The 16,128-nt window shown below is 40.0% G+C and overlaps 4 non-coding genes and 19 pseudogenes across 4 annotated transcripts; all 23 read left to right on the forward strand.

The window, feature by feature from the left end:
* The first annotated feature begins 188 nt into the window (after positions 1-188).
* Positions 189-307, forward strand: LOC122338668 (annotated as a pseudogene).
* A 274-nt stretch (positions 308-581) lies between these two features.
* LOC122338663 lies at positions 582-701 on the forward strand (annotated as a pseudogene).
* Positions 702-971: 270 nt separating this feature from the next.
* LOC122338701 lies at positions 972-1,090 on the forward strand. The gene has a single exon (XR_006249846.1). It is a non-coding gene; the product is annotated as a 5S ribosomal RNA (ribosomal RNA).
* A 275-nt stretch (positions 1,091-1,365) lies between these two features.
* On the forward strand, positions 1,366-1,484 carry LOC122338651. The gene has a single exon (XR_006249837.1). It is a non-coding gene; the product is annotated as a 5S ribosomal RNA (ribosomal RNA).
* Positions 1,485-1,756: 272 nt separating this feature from the next.
* On the forward strand, positions 1,757-1,875 carry LOC122338709 (annotated as a pseudogene).
* A 5,857-nt stretch (positions 1,876-7,732) lies between these two features.
* On the forward strand, positions 7,733-7,851 carry LOC122338718 (annotated as a pseudogene).
* A 274-nt stretch (positions 7,852-8,125) lies between these two features.
* LOC122338730 lies at positions 8,126-8,244 on the forward strand (annotated as a pseudogene).
* Positions 8,245-8,517: 273 nt separating this feature from the next.
* On the forward strand, positions 8,518-8,635 carry LOC122338657 (annotated as a pseudogene).
* Positions 8,636-8,905: 270 nt separating this feature from the next.
* Positions 8,906-9,024, forward strand: LOC122338712. The gene has a single exon (XR_006249847.1). It is a non-coding gene; the product is annotated as a 5S ribosomal RNA (ribosomal RNA).
* A 275-nt stretch (positions 9,025-9,299) lies between these two features.
* Positions 9,300-9,418, forward strand: LOC122338662 (annotated as a pseudogene).
* A 272-nt stretch (positions 9,419-9,690) lies between these two features.
* Positions 9,691-9,809, forward strand: LOC122338722 (annotated as a pseudogene).
* A 276-nt stretch (positions 9,810-10,085) lies between these two features.
* LOC122338671 lies at positions 10,086-10,204 on the forward strand (annotated as a pseudogene).
* Positions 10,205-10,481: 277 nt separating this feature from the next.
* LOC122338723 lies at positions 10,482-10,600 on the forward strand. Its single transcript, XR_006249848.1, has one exon. It is a non-coding gene; the product is annotated as a 5S ribosomal RNA (ribosomal RNA).
* Positions 10,601-10,877: 277 nt separating this feature from the next.
* LOC122338676 lies at positions 10,878-10,993 on the forward strand (annotated as a pseudogene).
* A 272-nt stretch (positions 10,994-11,265) lies between these two features.
* On the forward strand, positions 11,266-11,385 carry LOC122338687 (annotated as a pseudogene).
* A 266-nt stretch (positions 11,386-11,651) lies between these two features.
* Positions 11,652-11,775, forward strand: LOC122338685 (annotated as a pseudogene).
* Positions 11,776-12,055: 280 nt separating this feature from the next.
* Positions 12,056-12,176, forward strand: LOC122338659 (annotated as a pseudogene).
* Positions 12,177-12,451: 275 nt separating this feature from the next.
* Positions 12,452-12,570, forward strand: LOC122338678 (annotated as a pseudogene).
* Positions 12,571-12,845: 275 nt separating this feature from the next.
* LOC122338729 lies at positions 12,846-12,965 on the forward strand (annotated as a pseudogene).
* Positions 12,966-13,234: 269 nt separating this feature from the next.
* On the forward strand, positions 13,235-13,354 carry LOC122338675 (annotated as a pseudogene).
* A 277-nt stretch (positions 13,355-13,631) lies between these two features.
* Positions 13,632-13,750, forward strand: LOC122338679 (annotated as a pseudogene).
* A 276-nt stretch (positions 13,751-14,026) lies between these two features.
* Positions 14,027-14,146, forward strand: LOC122338682 (annotated as a pseudogene).
* A 277-nt stretch (positions 14,147-14,423) lies between these two features.
* On the forward strand, positions 14,424-14,545 carry LOC122338691 (annotated as a pseudogene).
* The last annotated feature ends 1,583 nt before the right edge of the window (positions 14,546-16,128 follow it).

A 16,128-nucleotide genomic window follows, 5' to 3' on the forward strand; every position in this document is an offset into this window, starting at 1 on the left:
TTGATCAATTGTTTTAAAGTAGCTGTTCTTTAAACAGAGTTTGACTGTTTTTAACTACTTAACTAATGCTCTTATCTTTAATGTAGCTCATTTTAAAGTATTTTTTTGTATTTCATTCATTACTTATCTAGTATAATGGCACTTAGTGTGCCTCACCTTAAAATAGGGGCTTTTTGCAGCAGCTTTTCGCTTGCGGCCATACCACCCTGTTCACGCCTGATCTCGTCTGATCTCAGAAGCTAAGCAGAGTTGGGGCCTAGTTAGTACTTGGATGGGAGACTGCCTAGAATACCAGGTGCTGTAAGTTTTGAGTTTTTCACTACTTATCTAATACACTGGCCCTTAGTGTGGCCCAAAGTTTGACCAGCTCTTTGCTTTCCCCTTACTGCTTATTTAATTCAATTGCCTTAAAGTAGCTGTTCTTTAAACAGAGTTTGACTGTTTTTAACTACTTAACTAATGCTCTTATCTTTAATGTAGCTCATTTTGAAGTATTTTTTTGTATTTCATTCATTACTTATCTAGTATAATGGCACTTAGTGTGCCTCACCTTAAAATAGGGGCTTTTGCGGCAGCTTTTCGCTTACGGCCATACCACCCTGTTCACGCCTGATCTCGTCTGATCTCAGAAGCTAAGCAGAGTTGGGCCTAGTTAGTACTTGGATGGAGACTGCCTAGGAATGCACCAGGTGCTGTAAGTTTTTGAGTTTTTCACTACTTATCTAATACACTGGCCCTTAGTGTGGCCAAGTTTGACCAGCTCTTTGCTTTCCCTTACTGCTTATTTAATTCAATTGCCTTTAAAGTAGCTGTTCTTTAAACAGAGTTTGACTGTTTTAACTACTTAACTAATGCTCTTATCTTTAATGTAGCTCATTTTGAAGTTTTTTTGTATTTCATTCATTACTTATCTAGTATAATGGCACTTAGTGTGCCTCACCTTAAAATAGGGGGCTTTTGCAGCAGCTTTAGCTTACGGCCATACCACCCTGTTCACGCCTGATCTCGTCTGATCTCAGAAGCTAAGCAGAGTTGGGCCTAGTTAGTACTTGGATGGGAGACTGCCTAGGAATACCAGGTGCTGTAAGTTTTTGAGTTTTTTCACTACTTATCTAATACACTGGCCCTTAGTGTGGCCAAAGTTTGACCAGCTCTTTGCTTTCCCTTACTGCTTATTTAATTCAATTGCCTTTAAAGTAGCTGTTCTTTAAACAGAGTTTGACTGTTTTTAACTACTTAACTAATGCTCTTATCTTTAATGTAGCTCATTTTGAAGTATTTTTTTGTATTTCATTCATTACTTATCTAGTATAATGGCACTTAGTGTACCTCACCTTAAAATAGGGGCTTTTGCAGCAGCTTTACGCTTACGGCCATACCACCCTGTTCACGCCTGATCTCGTCAGATCTCAGAAGCTAAGCAGAGTTGGGCCTAGTTAGTACTTGGATGGGAGACTGCCTAGGAATACCAGGTGCTGTAAGTTTTGAGTTTTTCACTACTTATCTAATACACTGGCCCTTAGTGTGGCCAAAGTTTGACCAGCTCTTTGCTTTCCCTTACTGCTTATTTAATTCAATTGCCTTTAAAGTAGCTGTTCTTTAAACAGAGTTTGACTGTTTTTAACTACTTAACTAATGCTCTTATCTTTAATGTAGCTCATTTTGAAGTATTTTTTTGTATTTCATTCATTACTTTTCTAGTATAATTGCACTTAGTGTGCCTCACCTAAAATAGGGGCTTTTCGCAGCAGCTTTGGCTTACGGCCACACCACCCTGTTCACGCCTGATCTCGTCTGATCTCAGAAGCTAAGCAGAGTTGGGCCTAGTTAGTACTTGGATGGGAGACTGCCTAGGAATACCAGGTGCTGTAAGTATTTGAGTTTTTTCACTACTTATCTAATACACTGGCCCCTTAGTGTGGCCAAAGTTTGACCAGCTCTTTGCTTTCCCTTACTGCTTATTTAATTCAATTGCCTTTAAAGTAGCTGTTCTTTAAACAGAGTTTGACTGTTTTTAACTACTTAACTAATGCTCTTATCTTTAATGTAGCTCATTTTGAAGTATTTTTTGTATTTCATTCATTACTTATCTAGTATAATGGCACTTAGTGTGCCTCACCTTAAAATAGGGGGCTTTTTGCAGCAGCTTTCGCTTGTGGCCATACCACCCTGTTCACGCTCGTCTGATCTCAGAAGCTAAGCAGAGTTGGGCCTAGTTAGTACTTGGATGGGAGACTGCCTAGGAATACCAGGTGCTGTAAGTTTTTGAGTTTTTTCACTACTTATCTAATACACTGGCCCTTGTGTGGCCAAAGTTTGACCAGCTCTTTGCTTTCCCTTACTGAAAGCATTAGTTAAGTAGTTAAAAACAGTCAAACTCTGTTTAAAGAACAGCTACTTTAAAGGCAATTGAATTAAAAAAAGCAGTAAGGGAAAGCAAAGAGCTCTGCTTCCGGCTTTGCGACTGTTCGGACGCTCTTGCTTACTGCTCCAGCGCTTTGCTTCTTTTTATCTACTTTTATCTACTTTTTCTGATTTTACTAAGTTTAACTTCAGCATATAGCACAGTGCTCAAACAACACATATTTGGCAAAAAACTTTCGGGATTGCAATAATAGCTACTACGAAGAACTAGATTATCTGCCTCCGCTGCTGCAGCTTACATTCCGGAGACGGGAAAACACAGCTTCCTATTTTCAACAAACAAGAAAGAAAATGCCTCTTCTGGAATCTACTTGCTGCACAAACTGCCACAGACTGCTACAAAGGTTGTGGCTCTTGAAACTAAAGTTACTTGCTGGACTCCCAAAACAAGCAGATCACACAGCAGATCATCACGGACCCCCTCAGCCCACAGCCGGTGAGTCCTGTGAATCGAATCAATCTCGACAGTATACAAATGTGCGAATCAAGCTAAAGCTGATCAACACACAAATCAGTGGCAAAGACAGGGAGAAGCGAGACCCAAAGGCACTCGAGACATCAGACTGTCCACGAGTATCTCATATTGCCGCTGTGGCATCATCTACCCCAGACATGGCCATGAGAAGGCTTGGAAAAACTGGTATTTTACCACCCCCTGTACAGCTCGAGAACAGATTTGAATCTTTAACGAATTTGGGTGAGAATCCCGAAAGTGACTGAGCAGGAGTCATATCAGCCAGTTGCAGCTAACACCGCTACAAACAGGCGCTCAGGTCAGGAGCAGACAATGGCGTTCAGATCACTGAAGAAGCAGGCCAGAACTCTGATAGTCGGAGACTCCATTATCAAGCGTCAGGAGCAGAGCGACAACTTCATGCTGCTTTCCTCAAGCGGCCGTCTCTGATGTAAACTATGGACTTCAGAACGTTCTAATGAAGCACAAGACTGCAAAGCGAGTCATCATCCATGTGGGAAGAATGACGTGCGTAAGGAGCAATCAGAACTCCTGAAGAGGACTTCAGTGAACTTATCGAAACACTTCAAAGAGTTGAAGTCAGTCGTTCATCAGTGGACCACTCCCAGCAAGAGGAACAAACATGTTTTCCACGGTTGCTTGGACTGAATACTTGGCTACAAAGAACCTGCAGTCAAAAAGGAGTCAACTTCGCCGACAACTTCAATCTGTTCTGGGGACACAGACAACTGTTTAAACTGGATGGCCTTCACCCAAACAAACAGTGCGAGAGTGTTAAAGGACAACATCTATTTTTCACTCCGTCATCCATCAGCAGAGTGTGCCAGTCCACTCAACATGAATGGCACACACACACCTGGACAAAGTATGGATGGCGACAGGACTTCATATCAGCCTCAGAGTCATCATCTGGTCGCCACATCCCACAAGGACACTGAAAACACCACAGAGCCACAACAAGCACTGTCTGTGGACACTATCACAGTTGAGCCCTGCCCGCAGAGCCCATCACAGACACAATGTGACGCAACAAGCGGCTCCAGGACTCAGAGCCGAAGGGCGACTCTCTGGTAATCAGCCAGGGAAGCCAGGACAGCATAATTCTGCCACGGAAACACCAATGCTCTGTTTACCAGAGACATTATCCCTCTCTCAAGCATCGCCACTTCTCAGCTTCTCACAAAAAATGGAGAGAACTGGTGGCTAAAACCAGACTCTCCCACTCCTTTGCTGCGAGCCCCAGTTATCAACTACAAAGCGGCGGGCACCACACGCCTCCAAGGCCGCTGGGCCCAGCTCGCCCTCCTCCAGCGAGAGCTCTTGGCCGCTGCGACACGCCAGGCCATCCCTCCTCCATCTGCAGCTGGTAAAGCAAAAACAACTGATAACAGCTCTCAGTGATGTGTTTGGTCCCCAGCGACTACAGCAAAAACTTCCAGGGATGTTTGGAAAACAAGCGGGAACCCAGTGTAATCTCTCACTATCTCCGTCTTATTACAGGATAGAAAGTCTAAGGCCTTCTCAAGGCGTACAACTGACAAATCTAATCTGCGGCCCATTAGACAACAAACTCAGACTTCTATAGAAACAAAAAGTACTACCATCAAGCTAGCATTATTAAATGTTCGATCACTAAAAACAAATCATTTGTGATCAATGATTTAATAATTACAAACAATCTAGATTTTATGTTTCTAAATGAAACATGGCTTGAAAGAAAGCTGCAGTGCAACAGTGCTCAATGAAACAGCCCCTCCCAACTTCACTTATATGAATGTTTGCAGAGTTGACAAAGAGAGGGGTGGGAGTTACTGCTCTCTTTAAAGATGTCTTTCAGTGCAGACAAGTGTCATTTGGTCAGTACTTGTCATTTTGAATATCTAGGGATTGTGTTGAAAGGTGCTCACGCATCCTGTTTATCATTATTTACAGGCCTCCAAAATATTCTCCAGCCTTTGTTGAAGAGTTCACAGAATTGTTATCAATGATTTGTTCAGAATTTGACTGTTTTGTGATTGCAGGGGATTTTAATATCCACATAGAAAATGCAGAAATCAAAACTACAAAAGAATTTGTAACCGTTTTAAACACTTTTGAGCTGATTCAGCATGTGCATGGACCTACACATCACCATGGGCACACGCTAGATTTACTCATTAGTAAGGGTTTACAGCTTTAGTCCATTGTTATCAAGGATGTAGCACTGTCTGATCACTTCTGTATTTTCTTTGATATATTGATCTCTGCTACCACTGAATCCAGATCTGTCACTGTCAGAAAGAGATGCATTAATGAGAACACAAGTGTGCTATTTATGAAGGCTGTTTCTTCAATGCCAAGCATTTCTGCCGACTACGTTGATCTTCTCCTAGAGTCCTTTGACTCAAAAGTTAAGAATGTCATGGATGACATTGCACCTGTGAAAGTCAGTAAGAAGACTGGCAGACAAAAGTCATGTTGGAGAAAATCAACAGCAGTGCAGATCATGAAAAGGCAATGCAGAAAGGCTGAGCGGGCGTGGCGGAAGACAAAACTTGAAATCCACTATAGCATCTATAAAGACAGCCTGCATGCTTTTAATGTGGAATTAGCCACAGCACGACAGAAGTTTTTCTCAAACCTTATAAATAGTAACCTGAACAACACCCGCACTCTTTTTGCTACGGTTGAGAGACTGACAAACCCCCCAAGTCAGATTCCCAGTGAAATGCTTTCTGACAGCAAATGCAATGGGTTTGCCTCATTCTTTTCTGAGAAGATCGAAAATATCAGAAAGGCAATTAAAACATCAGATGATGTAGAGATATGTCAGATTCAACCACAATCTCAAAAAGGAGTCACTATGTGTGTTCTTGAAGCAATTGATATAAAACTTTGGAGGAAGTAATACAGCACCTAAAATCCTCAACCTGCTGTCTTGACACACTCCCACATCCTTTCTTAAAAGCGTGTTTGACTGTTTAAAAGCTGACATCTTAGAAGTGGTGAACACATCACTTCTTTCTGGGTTTCCAAGCGCCTGAAAACTGCGGTTGTTAAGCCCCTCCTGAAAAAAGAAATCTTGATAACAGTATATTGAGTAACTATAGACCGATATCAAATCTTCCGGTCATAGAGCAAGATCATTGAAAAGGTAGTTCTGAATCAGCTGAACAGCTACTTGAACTCAAATGGTTATCTGGATAATTTTCAATCTGGTTTCAGACCGCACCACAGCACAGAGACAGCGTTAGTTAAGATAATAAATGATATTCGCTTAAACTCTGATTCTGGTAAAATATCAGTGCTGGTACTACTAGATCTTAGTGCTGCGTTTGACACTGTCGATCATAACATTCTTCTAGACAGACTGGAAAACTGGGTCGGGCTTTCTGGAACGGCTCTAAACTGGTTCAGGTCATATTTAGAGGAGGGTTATTATGTGAGTATAGGAGAGCATAGGTCTAAGTGGACGTCCATGACATGCGAGTCCCACAAGGCTCAATTCTTGCGCCGCTCTTGTTTAGCCTGTATATGCTCCCACTAAGTCAAATAATGAGAAAGAATCAAATTGCCTATCACAGCTATGCTGACGACACACAGATTTACCTAGCTTTATCTCCAAATGACTACAGCCCCATTGAATCACTCTGCCAATGCATTGATGAAATCAACAGTTGGATGTGCCAAAATTTTCTTCAGTTAAACAAGGAGAAAACTGAGGTCATTGCATTTGGAAATAAAGATGAAGTTCACAAGGTGAATGCATACCTTAACTCAAGGGTCAAACAACCAAAAGGCAAGTCAAGAATCTTGGTGTGATTCTAGAGACCGACCTTAGTTTCAGCTGTCATGTCAAAGCAGTGACTAAATCAGCGTACTATCACCTAAAAAAATATTGCAAGAATAAGATGCTTTGTGCCCAGGCAAGACCTGGAGAAACTAGTCCATGCCTTCATCACCAGCAGGGTGGACTATTGTAATGGTCTCCTCACTGGCCTTCCCAAAAAGACCATCAGACAGCTGCAGCTCATCCAGAACGCTGCTGCCAGGATCTGACTCGAACCAGAAAATCAAAGCACATCACACCAATCCTCAGGTCCTTACACTGGCTTCCAGTGACATTTAAATTGATTTTAAAGCACTTTTACTCGTTTATAAATCACTCAATGGACTAGGACCTAAATGCATTGCAGATATGATCACTATTTATACACCTAACAGACCACTCAGATCACTAGGATCAAGTCAGTTAGAAATACCAAAGGTTCACACCAAACAAGGAGAATCTGCTTTTAGTTATTATGCTGCTCGCATCTGGAACCAGCTTCCTGAAGAGATCAGATGTGCTGAAACATTAGTCACTTTTAAATCCAGACTCAAAACTCATCTGTTTAGTTGTGCATTTACAGAATGAGCACTGTGCTGCGTCCGAACTGTGCTACTTTGCTTCTTTTTTATTTTAAACTGTTTTAAATCAATCTCTTTTTGCTTTAAATTCAATTTATCTTAAATCAGTGTTTTTATTTTATTTTAATTTCTTTTATTGTCATTTAAATCTTGTAATTATTTTATTTCCTCTTTTGTAAGAAAGCACTTTGAATTACCATTGTGTATGAAATGTGCTATATAAATAAACTTGCCTTGCCTTGACTTACTGCTTATTTAATTCAATTGCCTTTAAAGTAGCTGTTCTTTAAACAGAGTTTGACTGTTTTTAACTACTTAACTAATGCTCTTATCTTTAATGTAGCTCATTTTGAAGTATTTTTTTGTATTTCATTCATTACTTATCTAGTATAATGACACTTAGTGTGCCTCTCACCTTAAAATAGGGCTTTTGCAACAGCTTTAGCTTACGGCCATCCCACCCTGTTCACGCCTGATCTCGTCTGATCTCAGAAGCTAAGCAGAGTTGGGCCTAGTTAGTACTTGGATTGGAGACTGCCTAGGAATACCAGGTGCTGTAAGTTTTGAGTTTTTTCACTACTTATCTAATACACTGGCCCTTAGTGTGGCCAAAGTTTGACCAGCTCTTTGCTTTCCCTTACTGCTTATTTAATTCAATTGCCTTTAAAAGTAGCTGTTCTTTAAAGATAGTTTGACTGTTTTTAACTACTTAACTAATGCTCTTATCTTTAATGTAGCTCATTTTGAAGTATTTTTTGTATTTCATTCATTACTTATCTAGTATAATGGCACTTAGTGTGCCTCACCTTAAAATAGGGGCTTTTTGCAGCAGCTTTCGCTCACGGCCATACCACCCTGTTCACGCCTGATCTCGTCTGATCTCAGAAGCTAAGCAGAGTTAGGCCTAGTTAGTACTTGGATGGGAGACTGCCTAGGAATACCAGGTGCTGTAAGTTTTTGAGTTTTTTCACTACTTATCTAATACACTGGCCCTTAGTGTGGCCAAAGTTTGACCAGCTCTTTGCTTTCCTTACTGCTTATTTAATTCAATTGCCTTTAAAGTAGCTGTTCTTTAAACAGAGTTTGACTGTTTTTAACTACTTAACTAATGCTCTTATCTTTAATGTAGCTCATTTTGAAGTATTTTTTTGTATTTCATTCATTACTTATCTAGTATAATGGCACTTAGTGTGCCTCACCTTAAAATAGGGGCTTTTTGCAGCAGCTTTGCTTACGGACATACCACCCTGTTCACGCCTGATCTCGTCTGATCTCAGAAGCTAAGCAGAGTTGGGCCTAGTTAGTACTTGGATGGAGACTGCCTAGGAATACCAGGTGCTGTAAGTTTTTGAGTTTTTCACTGCTTATCTAATACACTGGCCCTTAGTGTGGCCAAAGTTTGACCAGCTCTTTGCTTTCCCTTACTGCTTATTTAATTCAATTGCCTTTAAAGTAGCTGTTCTTTAAACAGAGTTTGACTGTTTTTAACTACTTAACTAATGCTCTTATCTTTAATGTAGCTCATTTTGAAGTATTTTTGTATTTCATTCATTACTTATCTAGTATAATGGCATAGTGTGCCTCACCTTAAAATAGGGGCTTTTTGCAGCAGCTTTTGCTTACGGCCATACCACCCTGTTCACGCCTGATCTCGTCTGATCTCAGAAGCTAAGCAGAGTTGGGCCTAGTTAGTACTTGGATGGGAGACTGCCTAGGAATACCAGGTGCTGTAAGTTTTTGAGTTTTTCACTACTTATCTAATACACTGGCCCTTAGTGTGGCCAAAGTTTGACCAGCTCTTTGCTTTCCCTTACTGCTTATTTAATTCAATTGCCTTTAAAGTAGCTGTTCTTTAAACAGAGTTTGACTGTTTTTAACTACTTAACTAATGCTCTTATCTTTAATGTAGCTCATTTTGAAGTATTTTTTTGTATTTCATTCATTACTTATCTAGTATAATGACACTTAGTGTGCCTCACCTTAAAATAGGGGCTTTTGCAGCAGCTTTCGCTTACACGGCCATCCCACCCTGTTCACGCCTGATCTCGTCTGATCTCAGAAGCTAAGCAGAGTTGGGCCTAGTTAGTACTTGGATGGGAGACTGCCTAGGAATACCAGGTGCTGTAAGTCTTTGAGTTTTTCACTACTTATCTAATACACTGGCCCTTAGTGTGGCCAAAGTTTGACCAGCTCTTTGCTTTCCCTTACTGCTTATTTAATTCAATTGCCTTTAAAGTAGCTGTTCTTTAAACAGAGTTTGACTGTTTTTAACTACTTAACTAATGCTCTTATCTTTAATGTAGCTCATTTTGAAGTATTTTTTTGTATTTCATTCATTACTTATTTAGTATAATGGCACTTACTGTGCCTCACCTTAAAATAGGGGCTTTTGCAGCAGCTTTGCTTACGGACATACCACCCTGTTCACGCCTGATCTCGTCTGATCTCAGAAGCTAAGCAGAGTTGGGCCTAGTTAGTACTTGGATGGGAGACTGCCTAGGAATATCAGGTGCTGTAAGTTTTGAGTTTTTCACTACTTATCTAATACACTGGCCCTTAGTGTGGCCAAAGTTTGACCAGCTCTTTGCTTTCCCTTACTGCTTATTTAATTCAATTTGCCTTTAAAGTAGCTGTTCTTTAAACAGAGTTTGACTGTTTTTTAACTACTTAACTAATGCTCTTATCTTTAATGTAGCTCATTTTGAAGTATTTTTTGTATTTCATTCATTACTTATCTAGTATAATGGCACTTAGTGTGCCTCACCTTAAAATAGGGGCTTTTTGCAGCAGCTTCCAGCTACACGGCCATCCCACCCTGTTCACGCCTGATCTCGTCTGATCTCAGAAGCTAAGCAGAGTTGGGCCTAGTTAGTACTTGGATGGGAGACTGCCTAGGAATACCAGGTGCTGTAAGTTTTTGAGTTTTTTCACTACTTATCTAATACACTGGCCCTTAGTGTGGCCAAAGTTTGACCAGCTCTTTGCTTTCCCTTACTGCTTATTTAATTCAATTGCCTTTAAAGTAGCTGTTCTTTAAACAGAGTTTGACTGTTTTTAACTACTTAACTAATGCTCTTATCTTTAATGTAGCTCATTTTGAAGTATTTTTTTTGTATTTCATTCATTACTTATCTAGTATAATGGCACTTAGTGTGCCTCACCTTAAAATAGGGGGCTTTTTGCAGCAGTTTTTGCTTACGGCCATACCACCCTGTTCACGCCTGATCTCGTCTGATCTCAGAAGCTAAGCAGAGTTGGGCCTAGTTAGTACTTGGATGGGAGACTGCCTAGGAATACCAGGTGCTGTAAGTTTTGAGTTTTTTCACTACTTATCTAATACACTGGCCCTTAGTGTGGCCCAAAGTTTGACCAGCTCTTTGCTTTCCCTTACTGCTTATTTAATTCAATTGCCTTTAAAGTAGCTGTTCTTTAAACAGAGTTTGACTGTTTTAACTACTTAACTAATGCTCTTATCTTTAATGTAGCTCATTTTGAAGTATTTTTTTGTATTTCATTCATTACTTATCTAGTATAATGACACTTAGTGTGCCTCACACCTTAAAATAGGGGCTTTTTGCAGCAGCTTTACGCTTACGGCCATACCTGTTCACGCCCTGATCTCGTCTGATCTCAGAAGCTAAGCAGAGTTGGGCCTAGTTAGTACTTGGATGGGAGACTGCCTAGGAATACCAGGTGCTGTAAGTCTTTGAGTTTTTCACTACTTATCTAATACACTGGCCTTTAGTGTGGCCAAAGTTTGACCAGCTCTTTGCTTTCCCTTACTGCTTATTTAATTCAATTGCCTTTAAAGTAGCTGTTCTTTAAACAGAGTTTGACTGTTTTTAACTACTTAACTAATGCTCTTATCTTTAATGTAGCTCATTTTGAAGTATTTTTTTGTATTTCATTCATTACTTATTTAGTATAATGGCACTTACTGTGCCTCACCTTAAAATAGGGCTTTTGCAGCAGCTTTAGCCTACGGACATACCACCCTGTTCACGCCTGATCTCGTCTGATCTCAGAAGCTAAGCAGAGAGTTGGGCCTAGTTAGTACTTGGATGGAGACTGCCTAGGAATACCAGGTGCTGTAAGTTTTTGAGATTTTTCACTACTTATCTAATACACTGGCCCTTAGTGTGGCCAAAGTTTGACCAGCTCTTTGCTTTCCCTTACTGCTTATTTAATTCAATTGCCTTTAAAGTAGCTGTTCTTTAAAGATAGTTTGACTGTTTTTAACTACTTAACTAATGCTCTTATCTTTAATGTAGCTCATTTTGAAGTATTTTTGTATTTCATTCATTACTTATCTAGTATAATGGCACTTAGTGTGCCTCACCTTAAATAGGGGCTTTTTGCAGCAGCTTTCGCCACGCCATACCACCCTGTTCACGCCTGATCTCGTCTGATCTCAGAAGCTAAGCAGAGTTGGGCCTAGTTAGTACTTGGATGGGAGACTGCCCTGGGAATACCAGGTGCTGTAAGTTTTTTGAGTTTTTTTTCACTACTTATCTAATACACTGGCCCTTAGTGTGGCCAAAGTTTGACCAGCTCTTTGCTTTCCCTTACTGCTTATTTAATTCAATTGCCTTTAAAGTAGCTGTTCTTTAAACAGAGTTTGACTGTTTTTAACTACTTAACTAATGCTCTTATCTTTAATGTAGCTCATTTTGAAGTATTTTTTTGTATTTCATTCATTACTTATCTAGTATAATGGCACTCCTAGTGTGCCTCACCTTAAAATAGGGGCTTTTGCAGCAGCTTTTTGCTTACGGGCCATACCACCCTGTTCACGCCTGATCTCGTCTGATCTCAGAAGCTAAGCAGAGTTGGGCCCTAGTTAGTACTTGGATGGGAGACTGCCTAGGAATACCAGGTGCTGTAAGTTTTGAGTTTTTCACTACTTATCTAATACACTGGCCCTTAGTGTGTGGCCAAAGTTTGACCAGCTCTTGCTTTCCCTTACTGCTTATTTAATTCAATTGCCTTTAAAGTAGCTGTTCTTTAAACAGAGGTTTGACTGTTTTTAACTACTTAACTAATGCTCTTATCTTTAATGTAGCTCATTTTGAAGTATTTTTTGTATTTCATTCATTACTTATCTAGTATAATGACACTTAGTGTGCCTCACCTTAAAATAGGGGCTTTTTGCAGCAGCTTTAGCTACACGGCCATCCCACCCTGTTCACGCCTGATCTCGTCTGATCTCAGAAGCTTAGCAGAGTTGGGCCTAGTTAGTACTTGGATGGGAGACTGCCTAGGAATACCAGGTGCTGTAAGTTTTTGAGTTTTTCACTACTTATCTAATACACTGGCCCTTAGTGTGGCCAAAGTTTGACCAGCTCTTTGCTTTCCCATCTGCTTATTTAATTCAATTGCCTTTAAAAGTAGCTGTTCTTTAAAACAGAGTTTGACTGTTTTTAACTACTTAACTAATGCTCTTATCTTTAATGTAGCTCATTTTGAAGTATTTTTTTGTATTTCATTCATTACTTATTTAGTATAATGGCACTTAGTGTGCCTCACCTTAAAATAGGGGCTTTTTGCAGCAGCTTTCGCTTACGGCCATACCACCCTGTTCACGCCTGATCTCGTCTGATCTCAGAAGCTAAGCAGAGTTGGGCCTAGTTAGTACTTGGATGGGAGACTGCCTAGGGAATACCAGGTGCTGTTAGTTTTGAGTTTTCACTACTTATCTAATACACTGGCCCTTAGTGTGGCCAAAGTTTGACCAGCTCTTTGCTTTCCCTTACTGCTTATTTAATTCAATTGCCTTTAAAGTGGCTGTTCTTTAAACAGAGTTTGACTGTTTTTAACTACTTAACTAATGCTCTTATCTTTAATGTAGCTCATTTTGAAGTATTTTTTTGTATTTCATTCATTACTTATCTAGTATAATGGCACTTAGTGTGCCTCACCTAAAAATAGGGCTTTTGCAGCAGCTTTTCCAACAGCCATCCCACCCTGTTCACGCCTGATCTCGTCTGATCTCAGAAGCTAAGCAGAGTTGGGCCTAGTTAGTACTTGGATGGGGAGACTGCCTAGGAATACCAGGTGCTGTAAGTTTTGAGTTTTTTCACTACTTATCTAATACACTGGCCCTTAGTGTGGCCAAAGTTTGACCAGCTCTTTGCTTTCCTTGCTTATTTAATTCAATTGCCTTTAAAGTGGCTGTTCTTTAAACAGGAGTTTGACTGTTTTTTAACTACTTAACTAATGCTCTTATCTTTAATGTAGCTCATTTTAAAGTATTTTTTTTTTTGTATTTCATTCATTACTCATCTAGTATAATGGCACTTAGTGTGCCTCACCTTAAAATAGGGGGCTTTTGCAGCAGCTTTTTCGCTACGGCCATCCAATCCTGTTCACGCCTGATCTCATCTGATCTCAGAAGCTAAGCAGAGTTGGGCCTAGTTAGTACTTGGATGGGAGACTGCCTAGGAATACCAGGTGCTGTAAGTTTTTGAGTTTTTTCACTACTTATCTAATACACTGGCCCTTAGTGTGGCCAAAGTTTGACCAGCTCTTTGCTTTCCCTTACTGCTTATTTAATTCAATTGCCTTTAAAGTAGCTGTTCTTTAAAGCAGAGTTTGACTGTTTTTAACTACTTAACTAATGCTCTTATCTTTAATGTAGCTCATTTTGGAAGTATTTTTTTGTATTTCATTCATTACTTATCTAGTATAATGGCACTTAGTGTGCCTCACCTTAAAATAGGGGCTTTTTGCAGTTTTGCCGCTTACGGCCATACCACCTGTTCACGCCTGATCTTCGTCTGATCTCAGAAGCTAAGCAGAGTTGGGCCTAGTTAGTACTTGGATGGGGAGACTGCCTAGGAATACCAGGTGCTGTAAGTTTTGAGTTTTCACTACTTATCTAATACACTGGCCCATAGTGTGGCCAAAGTTTGACCAGCTCTTTGCTTTCCCTTACTGCTTATTTAATTCAATTGCCTTTAAAGTAGCTGTTCTTTTAAACAGAGTTTGACTGTTTTTTTAACTACTTAACTAATGCTCTTATCTTTAATGTAGCTCATTTTGAAGTATTTTTTTTTGTATTTCATTCATTACTTATCTAGTATAATGGCACTTAGTGTGCCTCACCTTAAAATAGGGGCTTTTTGCAGCAGCTTTTAGCCACGGCCATACCACACCTGTTCACGCCTGATCTCGTCTGATCTCAGAAGCTAAGCAGAGTTGGGCCTAGTTAGTACTTGGATGGGAGACTGCCTAGAGGAATACCAGGTGCTGTAAGTTTTTGAGTTTTTTCACTACTTATCTAATACACTGGCCCTTAGTGTGGCCAAAGTTTGACCAGCTCTTTGCTTTCCCTTACTGCTTATTTAATTCAATTGCCTTTAAAGTAGCTGTTCTTTAAACAGAGTTTGACTGTTTTTAACTACTTAACTAATGCTCTTATCTTTAATGTAGCTCATTTTGAAGTATTTTTTTGTATTTCATTCATTACTTATCTAGTATAATGGCATAGTGTGCCTCACCCTTAAAATAGGGGGTCTTTTGCAGCAGCTTTAGAAACATGGCCATACCACCCTGTTCATGCCTGATCTCGTCTGATCTCAAGAAGCTTAGCAGAGTTGGGCCTAGATTTAGTACTTGGATGGGGAGACTGCCTAGGAATACCAGGTGCTGTAAGTTTTCAGTTTTTCACTACTTATCAATACACTGGCCCTAATTGTGGCCAAAGTTTGACCAACTCTTTGCTTTCCCTTACTGCTTATTTAATTCAATTGCCTTTAAAGTAGCTGTTCTTTAAACAGAAGTTTGACTGTTTTAACTACTTAACTAATGCTCTTATCTTTAATGTAGCTCATTTTGAAGTATTTTTTTTTGTATTTCATTCATTACTTATCTAGTATAATGGCATAGTGTGCCTCACCTTAAAGGGGGCTTTTGCAGCAGCTTTGGCTTACAGCCATACCACCCTGTTCCACGCCTGATCTCATCTGATCTCAGAAGCTTCATGCAGAGTTGGGCCCTGAATTGGTGCTTGGATGGGAGACTGCCTAGGAATACCAAGGTGCTGTAGGTTTTTCAGTTTTTCACCACTTATCTAATACACTGGCCCTTAGTGGCGGCCAAAAGTTTGACCAACTCTTTGCTTTCCCTTGCACCATATTTAATTCAATTGCCTTTACAGTAGCTGTTCTTTAAACAGAAGTTTAAATCTGTTTTTAACTACTTAACTAATACTATTATCTTTAATGCTGTAGCTCATTTTGAAGTATTTTTGTGTTTCATTCATTACTTATCTGGTATAATGGCACTTAGTGTACCTCACCTTAAATAGGGACTTTTGCAGCAGTTTTTGCCTGCAGCCATACCACCCTGTTCACGCCTGATCTCGTCTGATCTCAGAAGCCCCAGCTTAGAGTTGGGCCTGATTAGTACTTGGATGGGGAGACTGCCTAGGAATACCAGGTACTGTAAGTTTTTGAGTTTTTCACTGCTTATCTAATACACTGGCCCTTGAGTGTGGCCCAGGGTTTGACCAAGCTCTTTGCTTTCCCCCTTACTGCTTATTTGAATTCAATTGCCTTTAAAGTAGCTGTTCTTTAAACAGAGTTTGACTGTTTTTAACTACTTAACTAAATGCTCACTCTTTAATGTAGCTCATTTTGAAGTATTTTTCTGTATTTCATTCATTACTTATCTAGTATAATGACATATAGTGCCTCACTTTAAAATAGGGGCTTTTTTGCAGCAGCTTCAGCTTCACGACCATCCCACCCTGTTCACCATACAAGTCTTTCATCACAGTCTCAGAAGCTTAGTAGAGTTGGGCTGAATTAGTACGCGGATGGGAGACTGCCTAGGAATAC

This window comes from Puntigrus tetrazona, unplaced genomic scaffold (assembly GCF_018831695.1).
Source record: "Puntigrus tetrazona isolate hp1 unplaced genomic scaffold, ASM1883169v1 S000000987, whole genome shotgun sequence".
NCBI classification, from domain to species: domain Eukaryota; kingdom Metazoa; phylum Chordata; class Actinopteri; order Cypriniformes; family Cyprinidae; genus Puntigrus; species Puntigrus tetrazona.